Source organism: Cherax quadricarinatus, chromosome 71, assembly GCF_038502225.1.
Source record: "Cherax quadricarinatus isolate ZL_2023a chromosome 71, ASM3850222v1, whole genome shotgun sequence".
Taxonomy (NCBI): Eukaryota; Metazoa; Arthropoda; class Malacostraca; order Decapoda; family Parastacidae; genus Cherax; species Cherax quadricarinatus.
This window is the reverse complement of record NC_091362.1, coordinates 20,656,833-20,676,192: the sequence shown is the minus strand read 5'-3', so window position 1 is coordinate 20,676,192 and position 19,360 is coordinate 20,656,833. Positions and strand designations below refer to the sequence as shown.

General features: G+C 43.6%; 2 protein-coding genes across 5 annotated transcripts in view; one reads left to right on the top strand and one right to left on the bottom strand.

Annotated features, from left to right (window-relative positions):
* The window catches only part of LOC128700369 (ATP-dependent RNA helicase DDX24), a 180,549-nt gene that overhangs the window by 116,745 nt on the left and 44,444 nt on the right, over nucleotides 1–19,360 (bottom strand). The window lies entirely within an intron of this gene.
* Gbs-76A (Glycogen binding subunit 76A) overlaps nucleotides 16,453–19,360 on the top strand; it is a 579,812-nt gene continuing 576,904 nt past the window's right edge. For both annotated transcript variants that reach the window (XR_011394007.1, XM_053793523.2), the window contains exon 1: nucleotides 16,453–16,637. The gene's annotated coding sequence lies outside the window, so the exon portion shown is untranslated. The remainder of the gene's footprint in view (nucleotides 16,638–19,360) is intronic.

Below are 19,360 nucleotides of genomic sequence, written 5' to 3'. Positions count from 1 at the left end.
CAATATCACAGTTGCAGGTTGCAAGTAGCAGCATTGCTGGAGGAAGTTTTGTTTCTCAGGAAACGTGTTTGTGTACCCACCTAAATGTGGTTGCAGGGGTCGAGACTCAGCGCCTGGGTGTGTGTATGTTTGATACTGATGGCTGTCAGACGATGACCCGTCCAGTGACTGGTGCTGGGTACCAGTAATTAACCAATCACTGGTGTACTGGTGCTGGGTGTCAGTAATTTAAAAATCACTGGTTGTACTGGTGCTGCATATCAGTAATTAACCAATCACTGGTGTACTGGTGCTGGGTATCAGTAATTAACCAATCACTGGTTGTACTGGTGCTGGGTATCAGTAATTAACCAATCACTGGTTGTACTGGTGCTGGATAACAGTAATTAACCAATCACTGGTGTACTGGTGCTGGATATCAGTAATTAACCAATCACTGGTGTACTGGTGCTGGATATCAGTAATTAACCAATCACTGGTGTACTGGTGCTGGATATCAGTAATTAACCAATCACTGGTGTACTGGTGCTGGGTAACAATAATTAACCAGTCACTGGTGTACTGGTGCTCAGTACCTAATTAACCAATCACTGGTGTACTGGTGCTGGGTATAATTAGTTTAACATTATTAAAAATTTGGCTATAGTTTGCCTAAATAAAATTTAATATTTTTGTGTATACGCTCTCACAAATTATCCAAAATACTAAAAACTGAAATATAAAAATGAAAAGGCAATTATATATACCTCATACCTCCAAAGAGAGAAAAAAAAAATCTAGCTGAAGTCAAAAACTTTTCTGAATACATTTAGCCGAGATTATTGAGCATATCGCCCGGGTTTGGAAGTTATGTAGAGAGTTGGATAAAATTGTTCTCAGTCTGGGAGGCTCCGTGGAGCCTACAGGGAGCCCCGGTAAACAATTATTTGATCACCGCCGTCTTGCTTCCAGAAAACATCTGTTTACGGTTTTAAAGTGATATTATCCAGTATGTTAACTGACAGCAGAGAACCTGATGTGCTCTAGAGAAACTGAATTGTTTTGTGCCATCGCATGACCCTGTGCAGTGAGTCAAGCTATACAGTGAGCCAAGCTGTGCAGTGAACCAAGCTATGCAGTGAGTCAAGCTATGCAGTGAACCAAGCTATGCAGTGAGTCAAGCTATGCAGTGAGCCAAGCTGTGCAGTGAGCCAAGCTGTGCAGTGAGCCAAGCTGTGCAGTGAGCCAAGCTGTGCAGTGAGCCAAGCTGTGCAGTGAGCCAAGCTGTGCAGTGAGCCAAGCTGTGCAGTGAGCCAAGCTGTGCAGTGAACCAAGCTATGCAGTGAGTCAAGCTATGCAGTGAGCCAAGCTATGCAGTGAGCCAAGCTATGCAGTGAGCCAAGCTGTGCAGTGAGCCAAGCTGTGCAGTGAGCCAAGCTATGCAGTGAACCAAGCTATGCAGTGAGTCAAGCTATGCAGTGAGCCAAGCTATGCAGTGAGCCAAGCTATGCAGTGAGCCAAGCTGTGCAGTGAGCCAAGCTATGCAGTGAGCCAAGCTATGCAGTGAGCCAAGCTATGCAGTGAACCAAGCTGTGCAGTGAGCCAAGATATGCAGCGAGTCAAGATATGCAGTGAGCCAAGATATGCAGTGAGCCAAGATATGCAGTGAGCCAAGGTGTGCAGTGAGCCAAGCTATGCAATGAGCCATGCTATGCAGTGACCCTTGCATTGCAGTGAGCCAAGCTCTGCAGTGACCCTTGCATTGCAGTGAGCCAAGCTATGCAGTGACCCTTGCATTGCAGTGAGCCAAGCTATGCAGTGACCCTTGCATTGCAGTGAGCCAATCTGTGCAGTAACCCTTGCTATGCAGTGAGCCAAGCTATGCAGTGAGCCAAGCTATGCAGTGAGCCAAGCTATGCAGTGAGTCAAGCTATGCAGTGAGTCAAGCTATGCAGCGAGTCAAGATATGCAGTGAGTCAAGCTATACAGTGAGCCAAGCTATGCAGCAAGGTAAAATATGCAGTGAGCCAAACTATGCAGTGACCCTTGCAATGCAGTGAGCCAATCTGTGCAGTAAACCTTGCTATGCAGTGAGCCAAGCTATGCAGTGAGCCAAGCTGTGCAGTGAGCCAAGCTATGCAATGAGCCAAGCTATGCAGTGAGCCAAGCTATGCAGTGAGTCAAGCTATGCAGCGAGGTAAAATATGCAGTGAGCCAAGCTATGCAGCGAGGTAAAATATGCAGTGAGCCAAACTATGCAGTGACCCTTGCAATGCAGTGAGCCAAACTATGCAGTGACCCTTGCAATGCAGTGAGCCAATCTGTGAAGTAACCCTTGCTATGCAGTGAGCCAAGCTATGCAGTGACCCTTGCTATGCAGTGAGCCAAGCTATGCAGTGACCCTTGCATTGCAGTGAGCCAAGCTATGCAGTGACCCTTGCATTGCAGTGAGCCAAGCTATGCAGTGACCCTTGCATTGCAGTGAGCCAAGCTATGCAGTGACCCTTGCATTGCAGTGAACCAAGCTATGCAGTGACCCTTGCATTGCAATGAGCCAAGCTATGCAGTGACCCTTGCATTGCAATGAGCCAAACTATGCAGTGACCCTTGCATTGCAGTGAGCCAAGCTCTGCAGTGACCCTTGCATTGCAGTGAGCCAAGCTCTGCAGTGACCCTTGCATTGCAGTGAGCCAAGCTCTGCAGTGACCCTTGCATTGCAGTGAGCCAAGCTCTGCAGTGACCCTTGCATTGCAGTGAGCCAAGCTCTGCAGTGACCCTTGCATTGCAGTGAGCCAAGCTCTGCAGTGACCCTTGCATTGCAGTGAGCCAAGCTATGCAGTGACCCTTGCATTGCAGTGAGCCAAGCTCTGCAGTGACTCTTGCATTGCAGTGAACCAAGCTATGCAGTGACCCTTGCATTGCAGTGAACCAAGCTATGCAGTGACCCTTGCATTGCAGTGAACCAAGCTATGCAGTGACCCTTGCATTGCAGTGAGTCAAGCTATGCAGTGACCCTTGCATTGCAGTGAGCCAAGCTATGCAGTGACCCTTGCATTGCAGTGAGCCAAGCTCTGCAGTGACCCTTGCATTGCAGTGAGCCAAGCTCTGCAGTGACCCTTGCATTGCAGTGAGCCAAGCTATGCAGTGACCCTTGCATTGCAGTGAGCCAAGCTATGCAGTGAGTCAAGCTATGCAGTGAGCCAAGCTATGCAGTGAGTCACACACCTGTAGGCGACAACCAACTAACTTATTCTAAATAAAACATATTTTTTTGTAAACGATGTAACGAGCGTTGAAAAAGCCACGTTCTCCAGTGATATTTTTCAACGTATAACTCCACAAATTTACATTTAGTCAAATTCACAGCTGTTACACCGAGAGAGAGAGAAAAAAAATCTCTGTTATCTTTTAACCGATTTATTTTTAGGTGATTAACATAGATCAACTTACACATAGTATGTTATGGGAGAGAGCATCAGGAAACGAACGTTTAACTCAGTGTACTGATGCTGCTTCTCCAAAGATCTCTGTCGTTCATTAACACACTCTTGTCACCGGACAGGTTGCAAGACAACGTCAGTGCCCATTTTCCTCGTCCTTAAACAGACCTCACTTCTACTGCCACTCCATTTCTACTGTTAATTTTGTCTCCAGTCGCCCTTCACTCCCTTTCCATTTCTTGTGCCACTCCCTACTTACTGCTAATACCACTACCAGCCTTACTTCTTCTTTTCCTCTTTTGGTACCGTCCCTGTCCACCTCGCCTATATATACTGGCTCCCTCACTCTTTTGTGTTTGGCAGAGTCACCATCTGGAGAAGTACCGGAGGACCTCATACAATACTCTTTTGTGCTAGTGTGACTTTGTGAATGGTCCAAGTCGGAGCGAAACGTCGTCGTAAGCTTCTCTCTTCTATGTGCGGGTTATTTGTGTATTGTTCCAGTCACGGTATTGTGCCATTTTAGTCTTTAAAATCAGGAGTTTCTCTATGCATTTCAACTTTCATTTTTATCGTGGACGAACACTGGTGTCAAATATATTCACTGGGGTCATACCTGGAAAAGGTTTCGGGGGTCAACGCCCCCGCGGCCCGGTCTGAGACCATGCCTCATGGTGGATCAGGGTCTGATCAAACAGGCTGTTACTGATGGCCGCACGCAAACTGACGTACGAACCACAGCCCGGCTGGTCAGGTACTGACTTTAGGTGCCTGTCACACAAGTGTCTAGGGAATAACAGGCAGTCAGATTCGATCCGAAGAAGGGGAGGTTATTTCTAATTCATAAGATCAAGATCCCTTCACCCGCATCAAGGGCCCTCTCTCTTTCTCCCCTTAAGAGCTATGTTTATCCATTTACCTGTTTTTGTTGAAATGGTTTCATGAAGGAGCCGACTCAACACTAATGAGTCCGCCTCGGAGCTACTCCAGTCACGAAGATATTATACGCGATGATTGCCAAGTCCTGAACTTCCATATTTAAATACTTTCACTCAGTTCGAGTGTGTGGGATACTAAGGTCTAATGCTGCACACCCAAAGTTACATTAGAAATTTATGTTATAATACGGAATTCGATCGATTGGTCGGTCGGTCGGTCGGTCGGTCTCTCTCGTACTAAGACTTGAACAGCAGTAAGACGATTGTTAGGTAAGACACATATGCAACAGTTAGACAACTTTATTCCGAAACGTTTCGCCTACACAGTAGGCTTCTTCAGTCGAATACAGAAAGTAGGCAGGAACAGTAGAGATGTGAAGACGATGTAATCAGTCCATCACCCTTAAAGTCGTAGAATTTGAGGTTGTCAGTCCCTCGGCCTGGAGAAGTTCAGTTCCATAGTCAGGAACTATCTGAAGATTAAGCGACAGTGCGGAGACTTAAATACTGTCGGAAGGAGAGGTGCAGGGTAGTAGTAGTAGTAGTAGTAGTAGTAGTAGTAGTAGTGAGAGGCAACTGAGAGGTCATGTCCCTCTCAGATCCAACCCTTCTCACTTGAAAAGCTTGTCCAAGGTGTTTTCTGTACCAAGATGCCACGTGTTGCAGTGTCTGACAAGATGAACATCAAAATGGTATACAATACCGACAGGTTGTTAGGTAAGACACATATGCAACAGTTAGACAACTTTATTCCGAAACGTTTCGCCTACACAGTAGGCTTCTTCAGTCGAATACAGAAAGTAGGCAGGAACAGTAGAGATGTGAAGACGATGTAATCAGTCCATCACTTTAAGGGTGATGGACTGATTACATCGTCTTCACATCTCTACTGTTCCTGCCTACTTTCTGTATTCGACTGAAGAAGCCTACTGTGTAGGCGAAACGTTTCGGAATAAAGTTGTCTAACTGTTGCATATGTGTCTTACCTAACAACCTGTCGGTATTGTATACCATTTTGATGTTCATCTTGTCAGACACTGCAACACGTGGCATCTTGGTACAGAAAACACCTTGGACAAGCTTTTCAAGTGAGAAGGGTTGGATCTGAGAGGGACATGACCTCTCAGTTGCCTCTCACTACTACTACTACTACTACTACTACCCTGCACCTCTCCTTCCGACAGTATTTAAGTCTCCGCACTGTCGCTTAATCTTCAGATAGTTCCTGACTATGGAACTGAACTTCTCCAGGCCGAGGGACTGACAACCTCAAATTCTACGACTTTAAGGGTGATGGACTGATTACATCGTCTTCACATCTCTACTGTTCCTGCCTACTTTCTGTATTCGACTGAAGAAGCCTACTGTGTAGGCGAAACGTTTCGGAATAAAGTTGTCTAACTGTTGCATATGTGTCTTACCTAACAACCTGTCGGTATTGTATACCATTTTGATGTTCATCTTGTCAGACACTGCAACACGTGGCATCTTGGTACAGAAAACACCTTGGACAAGCTTTTCAAGTGAGAAGGGTTGGATCTGAGAGGGACATGACCTCTCAGTTGCCTCTCACTACTACTACTACTACTACCCTGCACCTCTCCTTCCGACAGTATTTAAGTCTCCGCACTGTCGCTTAATCTCAGATAGTTCCTGACTATGGAACTGAACTTCTCCAGGCCGAGGGACTGACAACCTCAAATTCTACGACTTTAAGGGTGATGGACTGATTACATCGTCTTCACATCTCTACTGTTCCTGCCTACTTTCTGTATTCGACTGAAGAAGCCTACTGTGTAGGCGAAACGTTTCGGAATAAAGTTGTCTAACTGTTGCATATGTGTCTTACCTAACAACCTGTCGGTATTGTATACCATTTTGATGTTCAGTAAGACGATGCTCATTATCCAGCCCAACACTGTTTCCTAAGTAGTAATATAAGCTCATGGATGCGAAGTCCCTCATTGTCTCAGAAATGAATATGCAGCCAAGAAGTTCTAATCCTATAATGACTTAATATGATACAGTTACCATAAATCTCACACCAAACACGCTGCTATCCTGCTTCACACCCATCGTGGGTCACCATAAATCTAACGCCTAATATGCTGCTATCCTGCCTCGCACTCGCCTCTAGAGGAACCCATGAAAACAAGCATTTATTTTCCCAGAGACTTGCCACAGCGCTATTTATCAAAGTCCCATAACACAAAACGACGGGAAAAAATGTCACTACTTCGTTCCAGCAATTTTCCTACTTTGGCTGAACACACTCGTTGAGTATTAAACAATATGTAAAAAATCTTACCAAATACATCGTTCGCTAATATTGTTCACTATCACATATCTATTAAAGCAAACCTCTCTGAGTGGTGAATGCCACAGGACATTTGGAGTATTTTATTTGTCAGGGGAAATGTCTCTTGACGCAGAAATAATGCGGCGGCTGGAACTATTAGCAACTAATCTAATATTTGGAGGCAACTTAATCCGCTTTGGGTTAGTTACGGATGATAACTCGCTTAGTGACTAAGCATCCGCTTGTGTATCCAGGGACGGATACACTATAAAATAATAAAGCTTAAGCTTCAGGGCCCCTAATCCCGGAGGGGCCCCTGAAGCGACTTTAGTCAACATTGATTAAATATTTTGGATCTACTGTATGAGAAGGGTTAGCGAAGGGGCCCTTATAACAGTTCAAGCTTCGGGGACCCAAAAATGTAGGTCCGTCACTGTTTGTACCTTGCTAGGCATCCCTCCATCTTACATAAAAAAAAGGCAACGGATGACATTGTGATCCATCTCTATACACCTCTCGGCATATCTTGTGACAGGATTAAATGCTACGTTAAAATCCCTTACAGCTCTCGGTCCATTCTATAACAAGTAGCCATAAGACAACAGCTGTCAGATGACAAATGCAATACAGCAATACATAAAAACATGACATCTAAGGATTACGTAGCACTATCGTTGCTAGAAGTATTAGAGCAGTTACTAGAAGAGCAGCTACTAGGAGTATAGTTACTAGGAGACCAATTACTAGGATACCAGTTACAAGGAGACCAGTTACAAGGAGACCAGTTACAAGGAGACCAGTTACTAGGAGACCAGTTACTAGGAGACCAGTTACAAGGAGACCAGTTACAAGGAGACCAGTTACAAGGAGTCTAGTTACAAGGAGAACAGTTACTAGGAGACCAGTTACTAGGAGACCAGTTACTAAGAAACCAGTTACAAGGAGACCAGTTACTAGGAGACCAGTTACTAGGAGACCAGTTACAAGGAGACCAGTTACAAGGAGACCAGTTACAAGGAGACCAGTTACAAGGAGACCAGTTACTAGGAGTCTAGTTACAAGGAGAACAGTTACTAGGAGACCAGTTACTAGGAGACCAGTTACTAGGAAACCAGTTACAAGGAGACCAGTTACAAGGAGACCAGTTACTAGGAGACCAGTTACTAGGAGACCAGTTACAAGGAGACCAGTTACTAGGAGACCAGTTACTAGGAGACCAGTTACAAGGAGACCAGTTACTAGGAGACCAGTTACAAGGAGACCAGTTACTAGGAAACCAGTTACAAGGAGTCTAGTTACTAGGAGACCAGTTACAAGGAGACCAGCTACTAGGAAACCAGTTACAAGGAGTCTAGTTACTAGGAGACCAGTTACAAGGAGACCAGATACTAGGAAACCAGTTACAAGGAGACCAGTTACAAGGAGACCAGATACTAGGAAACCAGTTGCAAGGAGACCAGTTACAAGGAGACCAGATACTAGGAAACCAGTTGCAAGGAGACCAGTTACAAGGAGACCAGTTGCAAGGAGACCAGTTACAAGGAGACCAGATACTAGGAAACCAGTTGCAAGGAGACCAGTTACAAGGAGACCAGGTACTAGGAAACCAGTTACTAGATAACATAGTAGGAGAGAAGACGTACACAATATGTTGTACTAGTGTCCGCACAATACCGTCTACATTATAATAAAAAAAATGGATTATAAATAGCTGTTGTTATTGTTGAATATTGGTGAGGCCGGGAGCCATTATCTAGCCTCCCAGGGAAAAATTAGCCAGCAACAGGTGGGAATTAATTTCCCGGATGGTAATTAGTTGCCCCAGACATGACTTATAATTTGTTCCGTCATTATAAAGAAGAATGTCACGAACAGGAGAATGTGAAGAACGACACGTTTTTGAATTTTATTTGGACACTTTTCGCCCTATGGAGAGCTTCGTAAATCATGATTAACGTTTCCTCAATAAAGATACCCAAGAGTTGTACATGTGTCTAATTTATCAACGTGTCGGTTCTGTGAACCATTCATCTACAAATCATGATTAAGCTCACTAAGAGCGAAACGTTGTCACAATAAAAGCTAGGTTGTGCAGAGTGATTTTTCTTACAGTAATGTTGGTAGAACTACCTACAATATTTTTGGTAAAAAGAACACATAATACATATATATGCTCTTCGTGTCCCTGTATTGTTTGTAACGGCTTCACAAAGCTCCTTGAGAGCGAAACGTTGCCACAATAAAATGTCGCATTAGTTGCATTTGTGTCCTTTTACCTAACGTGCTTTTACTTCACTGTTGCTGGCTGCACGTCATTTAGATTCAGCGGCCTTTTCAGATACTTCAATGATCACTTTCAAACCCTTTCCATGATCCCAAACTCCCCAACTTTTCACACATTTCTTGCCTGTTTCTTTTGCCTTCCGAGGTCTTCAAAATAATTAATCACCCCTCTCCGAAAGTTCACTTGTTTACAGACTAGCATTAACATACATCCGTGTTATCATCAACATATAATCCCATTATTCTCACTGCCTCGCTGCTGTCCACGTAGTAATCTATCCACGTTTTATCAAATATTTTGGGTTAGAAGCTCAGCGAGGCATCGTTGCTCTGCCAGCTCGATGTGGCCGGCCAGCCTCCGGTGACTGGACCCACCGGCGCCTCTACCATATTTGAACACTGTTTTATTTACTCGTCTCGACGCCTTATTGACCTGCTATTACTTAATGTAGACTTCTGTGCTCTGATTTCTTGGCTTCCTGATTTCTTCAAGCGTTGGCTTCTCTTTTCAATCGCGTGTTTCCTGTTCGTACCACTAAGTTGGATAAGCAGTGTGATGATGATAGCTCCAGCAAGATGTCATTAAACCTGACTCTAATAATAATAATATCTTTATTTACTACAAGTACATGTACAAGGTATACAGATCTAGGTGACATCAATGACATACTACTATATAGAAAGCTCCTTGCTATGCTGAGCATTTAGGGCAAATTAGGTCAGTTTTGCCTCAGGATGGAACCCACAGAAGTCGCCTAACACCCAGGTACCCATTTTAAACTGACAGGTGAACAGGGACAGGGACAACAGGTGTCTTATGGAAACGACGTCCCTAGTGTTTTCCAGCCGTTCCGGAGAAGATTCGAACCCCAGACCTCAGTGTGTGAGCTGAGTGCGCTAGCACTCGAGACCATTATTCAAAGGTAAATGTAGAATCGTAATAGGGTTACTATACAAGACAAGGGACTGAGGTTAAGCATTGTTGCTGGAATTATATTCTAAATCACTATTTTTTATGCAAATATATATCTTAGACTTACTTCACTATATGCAATTATTATTATAAAAAAAGAAGCGCTAAACCACAGGGGCTATACAGCGCTTTCACTATATGCAAACCTGACATTATTCCCCTGTTCTTTTCAGTACAGGAACTGTCTTGAGTGTTGACGTAATTTCTGAGAATCTTGGTGGATAAGATTTATTCCGCAGATGATTCAAGAAACAACCATTTCCTCACATTTACTGTGATGTTCCACTGCAGAAAGTTTTTGGAGTACCAGACTTGTATATATAAAAACTGTAAGCAACATCTATCAGACATTACCGCTTCCATAAAGAATTTTCCCATTAAAAGTCGAGTGTCACCTGCAGAGATCTATCTGCTTACCAATACAATAATCTGAATTTTTTTCATTCAATAAATCATCTTTCAACCCACCATGTCTAGTGGTTGCCCAAAATACAAAGTTTATATATTAGTGTTTGGTTTATATTCCCTTACGTATATACCTGAGGAGAGAGAACGAATTTTTCAGTTTTGATTCGGGATATATTAAAAAAAACTTGAAGTTTTTAATCAACAGTATTTTCAATTACACGAATATTGGGAAAATCGCCAAACTTCTCTTCTTTAATCATTTTAAATTATATCAGTATAATTTATGGCTTCGGGTTCGTTTATTTATCAAATTCATCAATACTAGTTCACAGTTTTTAAGGCTAGAAGGAATTAGTGTATCAGTGGCTTCACGGTAGTGAAGTTAGGGAACTCTTGGCATCGTCTCAGTGTAGGCAGAAGAATCATGGCGTGACATGCAAATCAGTGTGCCACATGCACGCCGCCACGGCTGGATACATGCTTGAGAAAGCTTCCATTTTTACCAGCCGTTTCCACCCTTTCCAGAAAAGAATGTGTCCTTCATCAAGGCGACGTTCCTTGATGTCGGTGGAGGGCTCTTGACTTAGGAACTAGACACAAATAACTCGCACATAGGAGAAGGGAGCTTACGACGATGTTTCGGTCCGAATTAGACCATTTACAAAGCATGACTTTGTAAATGGCCCAAGTCGGACCGAAACGTCGCCGAAAGTTCCCTTCTCCTACGTGCGGTTATTTGTGTCTAGTTCCAGTCACGGTATTGTGCCTTTTTGTTATTTAGGAGCTAGAGGTATCCCTACCCTGAGGCCTGGTCACAGACCGGGCAGCGGGGGGCATTAACAACCAAAACCGTCTCCAGGTAATACCCTCCCATTGATTAAACATGACTACTCCCCTCCCATACCCCAAGCGCTTTGCTACTCCAAATAATACTTATATAACAGTAGTAATAGTATATACTTATATACTGCTACTACTATCACTGATAATGTACAGAGAGTTGTCTATCCGCCCACTTTAATAAAAGTAACAAGCCTGCAATAACAGTGATAATATATACGAACGACTTAGCCATGATGGACACTTCAAGTGTAAGTAAGGATGAGACAAAATGGTCAATATGTATGCTGGAAAACACAAATCTGATGAATCTGAACTCGCTTCTCTTAAACCCAGACCAAAGACGATACAAATAGCTATCACAACAGCTATGTTTGGCTAATAGTGAACAGCCCCGTCTGCTATGTAAGGATTTTCATTTAGCATTCTACCTGGCTACATAACAAATTAATATACATCTGCTGTGTAAAACGCTAAATAGATCAGGGTAGCTTATACCAAATCAGTTTATATAATATATATATATATATATAAAGAGTATAATTTAATCCCCACTTAAGAGATAATAGAAACTGTACTCCTCTCTCCAAGTGAGGATATCTCTCCAAGAGAGAACCCGCAGTAATGGATTTAAATTAGATAAGTTTAGATTTAGAAAGGACATAGGAAAGTATTGGTTTGGAAATAGGGTAGTTGATGAGTGGAACTGTCTACCTAGTTGGGTTATTGAGGCTAGGACTTTGGGTAGTTTCAAATTTAGGTTGGATAAGTACATGAGTGGGAGGGGTTGGATTTGAGTGGGACTTGCACATCGGAGCTTGTTTCTTGGGTGGCATTGAAAATTGGGTTGGGCAAATGTTTTGTTAGTGGGATGAATTGTAAAGGACCTGCCTAGTATGGGCCATCAGGCCTGCTGCAGTGTTCCTCCTTTCTTATGTTCTTATGTTAACTGTACTTGCAGATTGATAGCAGATTCAAATGGTCATAATACATTAAATTGGCCTTTAACCCTCCCCCCCCCCAAAAAAAAAATCCTGATTTGAGAACAAGAACTCTCTTCCTTAACCAAATTAGAAGTTCTTGTTGGTACGCACATTTAATTTGGTCACTAAATACCAACAACTAAACATTGAGCTTCGTTAACTACTGATAAAGATTTAAATATTTTAAGCTGCGACGCCAGGCGTATATATTAATTTCAACTTTCTCACGTGATTTCATATGATGGGTGATGAGTGTCTTATGAGATTTCCGAGTGTTTACGTCTGGGGGCAACCCACTAACCAGGATAAAAACCCCTTCCCAGTTCAACCCCCTTCCCAACCCCCTCCACACCACTATCCCAACTCTATAACCCCCTCCTAATCCTACCACCCCTTCGACCAAACAACCCATCCACCCCACCAACCCTACGATCCCACGACCTCTACGACCTTACCACCTCTCCCACGTACATCTAAGGATGAACTTAAAGATGAAGACACATTGCATAAGCAGCCTCTGGCTTTAGTACGCTTAAAAGGCAGTGTCTGCAGAGCAAACCAGTATTTAAAAAACTTTTCATTCTGAAAAGGACTAAGCAAAATAAGAATGACTTTACTTTCACTGCACATGTTGACGAGAGCTACCATACAACACCTGTGTTGGCGAGTGCTACCATACAACACCTGTGTTGCCGAGTGCTACCATACAACACCTGTATTGGCGAGTGCTACCATACAACACCTGTGTTGCCGAGTGCTACCATGCAACACCTGTGTTGCCGAGTGCTACCATACAACACCTGTGTTGGCGAGTGCTACCATACAACACCTGTGTTGGCGAGTGCTACCATACAACACCTGTGTTGGCGAGTGATACCATACAACACCTGTATTGACGAGTGCTACCATACAACACCTGTGTTGGCGAGTGCTACCATACAACACCTGTGTTGCCGAGTGCTACCATACAACACCTGTGTTGGCGAGTGCTACCATACAACACCTGTGTTGGCGAGTGATACCATACAACACCTGTATTGACGAGTGCTACCATACAACACCTGTGTTGGCGAGTGCTACCATACAACACCTGTGTTGCCGAGTGCTACCATACAACACCTGTGTTGCCGAGTGCTACCATACAACACCTGTGTTGGCGAGTGCTACCATACAACACCTGTGTTGGCGAGTGCTACCATACAACACCTGTGTTGGCGAGTGCTACCATACAACACCTGTGTTGACGAGTGTTACCATACAACACCTGTGTTGCCGAGTGCTACCATACAACACCTGTGTTGACGAGTGTTACCATACAACACCTGTGTTGCCGAGTGCTACCATACAACACCTGTGTTGCCGAGTGCTACCATACAACACCTGTGTTGACGAGTGATACCATACAACACCTGTGTTGGCGAGTGCTACCATACAACACCTGTGTTGGCGAGTGCTACCATACAACACCTGTGTTGGCGAGTGATACCATACAACACCTGTATTGACGAGTGCTACTATACAACACCTATGTTGACGAGTGATACCATACAACACCTGTGTTGACGAGTGTCACCATACAACACCTGTGTTTACGAGTGATACCATACAACACCTGCATTGACGAGTGTTACTATTCAACACCTATGTTGACGAGTGTTACCATACAACACCTGTGTTGACGAGTGTTACCATACAACACCTGTGTTGACGAGTGTTACCATACAACACCTGTGTTGACGAGTGTTACCATACAACACCTGTGTTGACGAGTGCTACCATACAACACCTGTGTTGACGAGTGTTACCATACAACACCTGTGTTGACGAGTGCTACCATACAACACCTGTGTTGACGAGTGCTACCATACAACACCTGTGTTGACGAGTGTTACCATACAACACCTGTGATGACGAGTGCTACCATACAACACCTGTGTTGACGAGTGCTACCATACAACACCTGTGTTGACGAGTGCTACCATACAACACCTGTGTTGACAGGTTATTTCCTGCACAAATTTCCCTAATGTCTATCTTTTTACTAATGTGTGGGTAATTGTGAGAGCAATTGTGCGTGGGGGCAACTGTGTGAGTGAACAATTGTGCGTGTGTGGGCAATGTGTGTGTGGAGGCAATTATGTTTGTGTGCGTGGGCAATTGTGTGGGGGGGGAAATTAAGTGTGTGTGTGGGGGGGGAGAAGGGAAGGGAACTTCAGATTAAACTCCGAGTCATCGTCTCACTTGTGAAATACCTGGTCGAGATATCACCTCACCTTGTAACATAAAATATGCATTTCTTGACTCTCTTTCCCATTCCACTGAGGACTTGCGAGGGTAAACCCATAAAAGGGCTCAGGCTTTTCTATTTCTCACGATAGTTATTTTTTATATAGTTGCTTTCAAGCCTTTTATTGCGATGTCTTCCATTATCGGGGATACGATGTCCGTCCTCTTCCCAGGAGAAAGTTAGGAAGAGAGTGATAGCGATTCCCATTTTTCCCGTTCTATCCTGGATCGCCCCGTCTTAGTAGATAGCAGCAGATGTGTTACAAAATCTCTCGGGCACTTAGCAAGCGAGAATTTCCGAAATAATGTGATGTTTAATGAGCAGACACTTGCAAAATGATAATTTATATAACTGTATTTGTATGTACCTAAATCTGAATAAAACGTAATCGCGCAGCTGCCAACATTCAGGACTGGTGGCAAAAAAATCTCGACCACGGTGGAAAGTTTTGAGAAGTTTGAATTAGATTTGGGCCGTGTAATATAATTTTAATCTATGATTTAACTGTAGATATGCATCTTAACACAGAATACTCTTTTTTTAAGAATAAAAAAGTTTAACCTTATTTAAGCAAATGTTAGAACTTACTGATATTACAGACATTGTAAATCAATTTTTTTTTTCATTTTGAAACATTTCTAATTTGACGAATCGCCAGATATAAGAGAAAAACATTTGCAGTAAGTCTGAGCTAAATTCAGATATGATTTTGTCGAGACTTTAACCCGATTACAGAGTGTACGAGGGTAGTCACAGGACTGTTGTGTTTACTGCAAGAGAGTACTTGTTGCTGGTATGGGTGTGGCTGTAGGTGTTGCAGGTGTGGGCGTGGCAGCAGGTGTTGCTGGTGTGGATGTCGCAGCATGTGTTGCTTGTGTGGGCGTGGCAGCAGGTGTTGCAACTGGGGGCGTGGCAGTAGATCAGGGGGGCCTCGCGCAACACTAGTGTATCTCTCAACACAAATAACAATATTCGTATGTTTCAATACAAAATATTCTTTTATCGACTGCAATTCTTTAATTTTAATATACCCTACATTTATTAGTGTCCAAATTAACGCAATCTATCTATTTATTTCCTAGATATTTAACTATCATAGCTAAACACATTAAATAAAAAAATCGTTCATCTGAAACTGATATCGTAAGTTCATGATCTCTGTATAAACATGTATAAATATAAAATCAGCAAAGTACCTCGTTTGTCTTGGGGTTAAGATCGAGTCTCATTCACTAGGACATCTAAGAGGTTACATCAGTAGGGGGATATAATAAGTTGCTTTTGTAAGGTCTTCGGCAGCGATATAAATCTACGGAAAAGCGCAGCCCATATTCAACTAAGTGGCGAGCCCATGAGTTGCTAATGTTAGCTGTAGTGTTCGACCCACTCGTCTCGTAGCCAGAATCGTGGGTAGCACTCACCCACGGAAACTCACACACCTACGCTAACCTTTACACCCACGCTAACCTTCACACACCCACTCCAACTCCCACTAATGCACGAAGGCTCAATACAGCCACAACAACAACACCACCCACAGAGTTTTCATGAATGAAGTACGACTTTGAGCGTGTAGCCTTTCCGGTGGAGGCGGCTGTGGTGGTGGTGGCGACGGCGGCGGCGGCGGCGGATGTATTTTTTACGTCAGGAGACATATTGTCTCCTGACACGGGTCGTAATTAGATGACCCGTTTTCTGGCGAAGTATCCGCTGACCTACTGGAGATTGCCTTAACACTCCATTCATAAACCAAACATTACCCAGGAATGCGTGTTGCCGTGGCTACCAACGCAGCTTCCTGCAAATCTGACGTTATTCATCTTGTCTCCACCACAACAGAAATATTCATAACCCTACACGCTTCCCCAATAAACAACAGACCGGCCACCCAACCCTCTTTCCCCAGCAGCGCCTGCTTCGGTGAGGGCCCAGCGCCCCCCACGACTCGCTCCCTCCATGCCTCCTGCAGCGCCTGCGCTAGTTCGCCCCCACCACTGCTCTCTATGACCCAGTAAGGTCGAATAGAGTGGCTACTTGGACGGTCTGGGAGGCAGGCGTGTTGTTAGCTCCGTGTCTCCCTCGCTCTGGCTCGCATTTCTCCTCTCTTCTGTATTTAACTGCGGTAGCGACTGTAGTGTAGCTGCTGTGGTGGGGGTGGTGGTGACGGAGGCTGTGGTGCTATCTAACTCCTGCAAGGACATTACGCTGTAAGTAAAACAATTTTTTCCCATTCACGTTTTTTTCTCTTTGAGATAGAAAGTTTGGTACGAAACAAGGTAAACGACCCAATCGTGTGGTACATGCAGTGGTGTGGGGGCAGCTGTGGGAGGTGGATATGTAGTGCTTCTTGTGATCCTTTGGAGTGCTCAGTGCAAAACAGGCCAGATCAAAACGGTAGTGTGTCCGTGTCGCTGTTGTTGAACGGAGGATCGAGCCTCCAAGATCCCTTGTGCTGAGTGGCCCAGAGAGGTCTAGCGTGTCTCATAAAATAGAATGAATACACACGATAGAATGTGTGTGCGCGCACGCAACGAATTTACAAGAATGGATGCAGTCAAAAACTCCAGCCATGTCTGAGTTGCATTAGATACTGCTACAAGAATATTTAGCAAACAATTGCAAGCATTGTGAAGTTCGTGAGGGAGTGATGCAAATGCTGGTGTTTACATAGCCATATATACTAAGAGTTCCAGCTTCCTGTCTTTTGTATCTACGTCTTATCAAGAGAGTTCCAGTCCCGTGTGTTGTGTTTACGTTTTATCAGAGTTCCAGTTCCTTATCTGGTATATTTACGCTTAATGAAGATAATTACATTTCAATGTTACATCTACGTTTAATCAAGAGAATTCCATTTTTCTGTCCACTGTATTTACACTTTATGAAGAGGGTTCCAGCTCTCTAACCCCCTTCCCCTTCAACTACGTCTTAAATTCTGTACACGTTTATGTACCATCAAAAAATTAGATCACACGAGCTGGTACTGGGACTACCAGGGTAGCGAGGGAAGACCATCACGCTACAACTATACCCGGTGCTACATCAGTCAATACTATCGATTTGAACACCAGAATGAGTGGGATTTGAAGGTGTTTGATTCTCTTAATGGATACCACTCAGAGAGAGAGAGAGAGAGAGAGAGAGAGAGAGAGAGAGAGAGAGAGAGAGAGAGAGCGCACACACATCGTCCCCGGGAGTCACGACCGTCAAGGTCAGAAGTACGCGGTTATTGCAACGTTTGTTCACTTGTTACAAGTTGTTCTCACTCTCATGGGAATCACATCACGTCGTTATTACTACGTCGATAATTGAGGTATATCAAGAAACTAAATTATTGTTCATTACGACTAATAATCTTTAGCCTTACAAACTGTAAGAATTTATATCCGTACGTGTGTATACTCGCCTATTTGTGATTGCAGGGGTCGAGTCATAGCTCCTGGTTCCGCCTCTTCACTGTTTGCTACTAAGTCTTCTCTCTCCCTGCTCCATGAGCTTTATCATACCTCATCTTAAAACTATGTATGGTTCCTGCCTCCAATACGCCACTTTCTAGGCTATTCCACTGCCTGACAACTCTATGACTGAAGAAATACTTCCTAGCATCCCTTTGACTCATCCGAGTCTTCAACTTCCAATTGTGACCTCTTGTTGTTGTTTCCCATCTCTGGAACATCCTATCTCTGCCCATCTTGTCAATTCCTCCCAGTATTTTTTATGTAGTTATCATGTGTATGTGTGTGTGTGTAAATTTGTGCATACGTGTGTTTATATGTGCGAGTGGGTGAGTATGCGTGCGTGTGCGCGCGTGTGTGTGTGTGTTTATGCGCATGTGAGTGCGCACTAGCGAGCATGCCTTTTTTTTTGAGTGTGTGTTTCCCAAAAGCGAATTTGACTAATCGATTTTTGACTGCGCGACGCCCCCCCTCCCGCAACCATCATCATCTTACACGTAAAAAAAGATATCAGCTATCGTGAGTGAAGTCTGCGTATGTGAGGAAGACTGAGAATCGTGAAGGCAGGCTGTCTGCGGCCGCTACGTTCCTCAGCTCGTATTGACGTTATGGTGAGCGCTGCTCTATGCTGCCTTTAATGTCAAAGGTGAAAGAGAGAGAGAGAGAGAGAGAGAGAGAGAGAGAGAGAGAGAGAGAGAGAGAGAGAGGAGACTAATGGAAGTATTCTTTTGCAAGAGCTTCTGATCTCAGCTCTTCAGTAAATCATGTTAATTGTTGCTTTATGTAGAGCTCTGTGAGGGAGATGATGAACTTACGTACGAGAACTTTGAGCAGAGATCTTCCAGTTTGTTCGCTATCTCCTTCCTTCCCAAAACCCTCCCCCTCCCCCCTCTCTCTTTCCCCCCTATCCTTGTCCCCATCCTTCCTCCTTCATTTTCCATTACCCTCTTTTTCTGCTTGTACTTCCCTCCCTCCTTCCTTCAATTACAAAAATGTTTGTTTTTCAAACGTTTACCAAGGACTTGCTAAAGCAAAAGCAGAAACAAAAGCAGTACATACACACACAATATTATGTATATACATGTATATATATATATATATATATATATATATATATATATATATATATATATATATATATATATATATATATATATATATATTGATGGTAGGATTGCTGGTGTCTTTTGTCTGTCTCATAAATATGCAAGATTACAGGTAAGTCTTGCTACTTCTACTTACACTTAGGTCACACTACACATACATGTACAAGCATATATATACACACCCCTCTGGGTTTTCTTCTATTTTCTTTCTAATTCTTGTTCTTGTTTATTTCCTCTTATCTCCATGGGGAAGTGGAACAGAATTCTTCCTCTGTAAGCCATGCGTGTTGTAAGAGGCGACTAAAATGCCGGGAGCAAGGGGCTAGTAACCCCTTCTCCTGTATATATTACTAAATTTAAAAGGAGAAACTT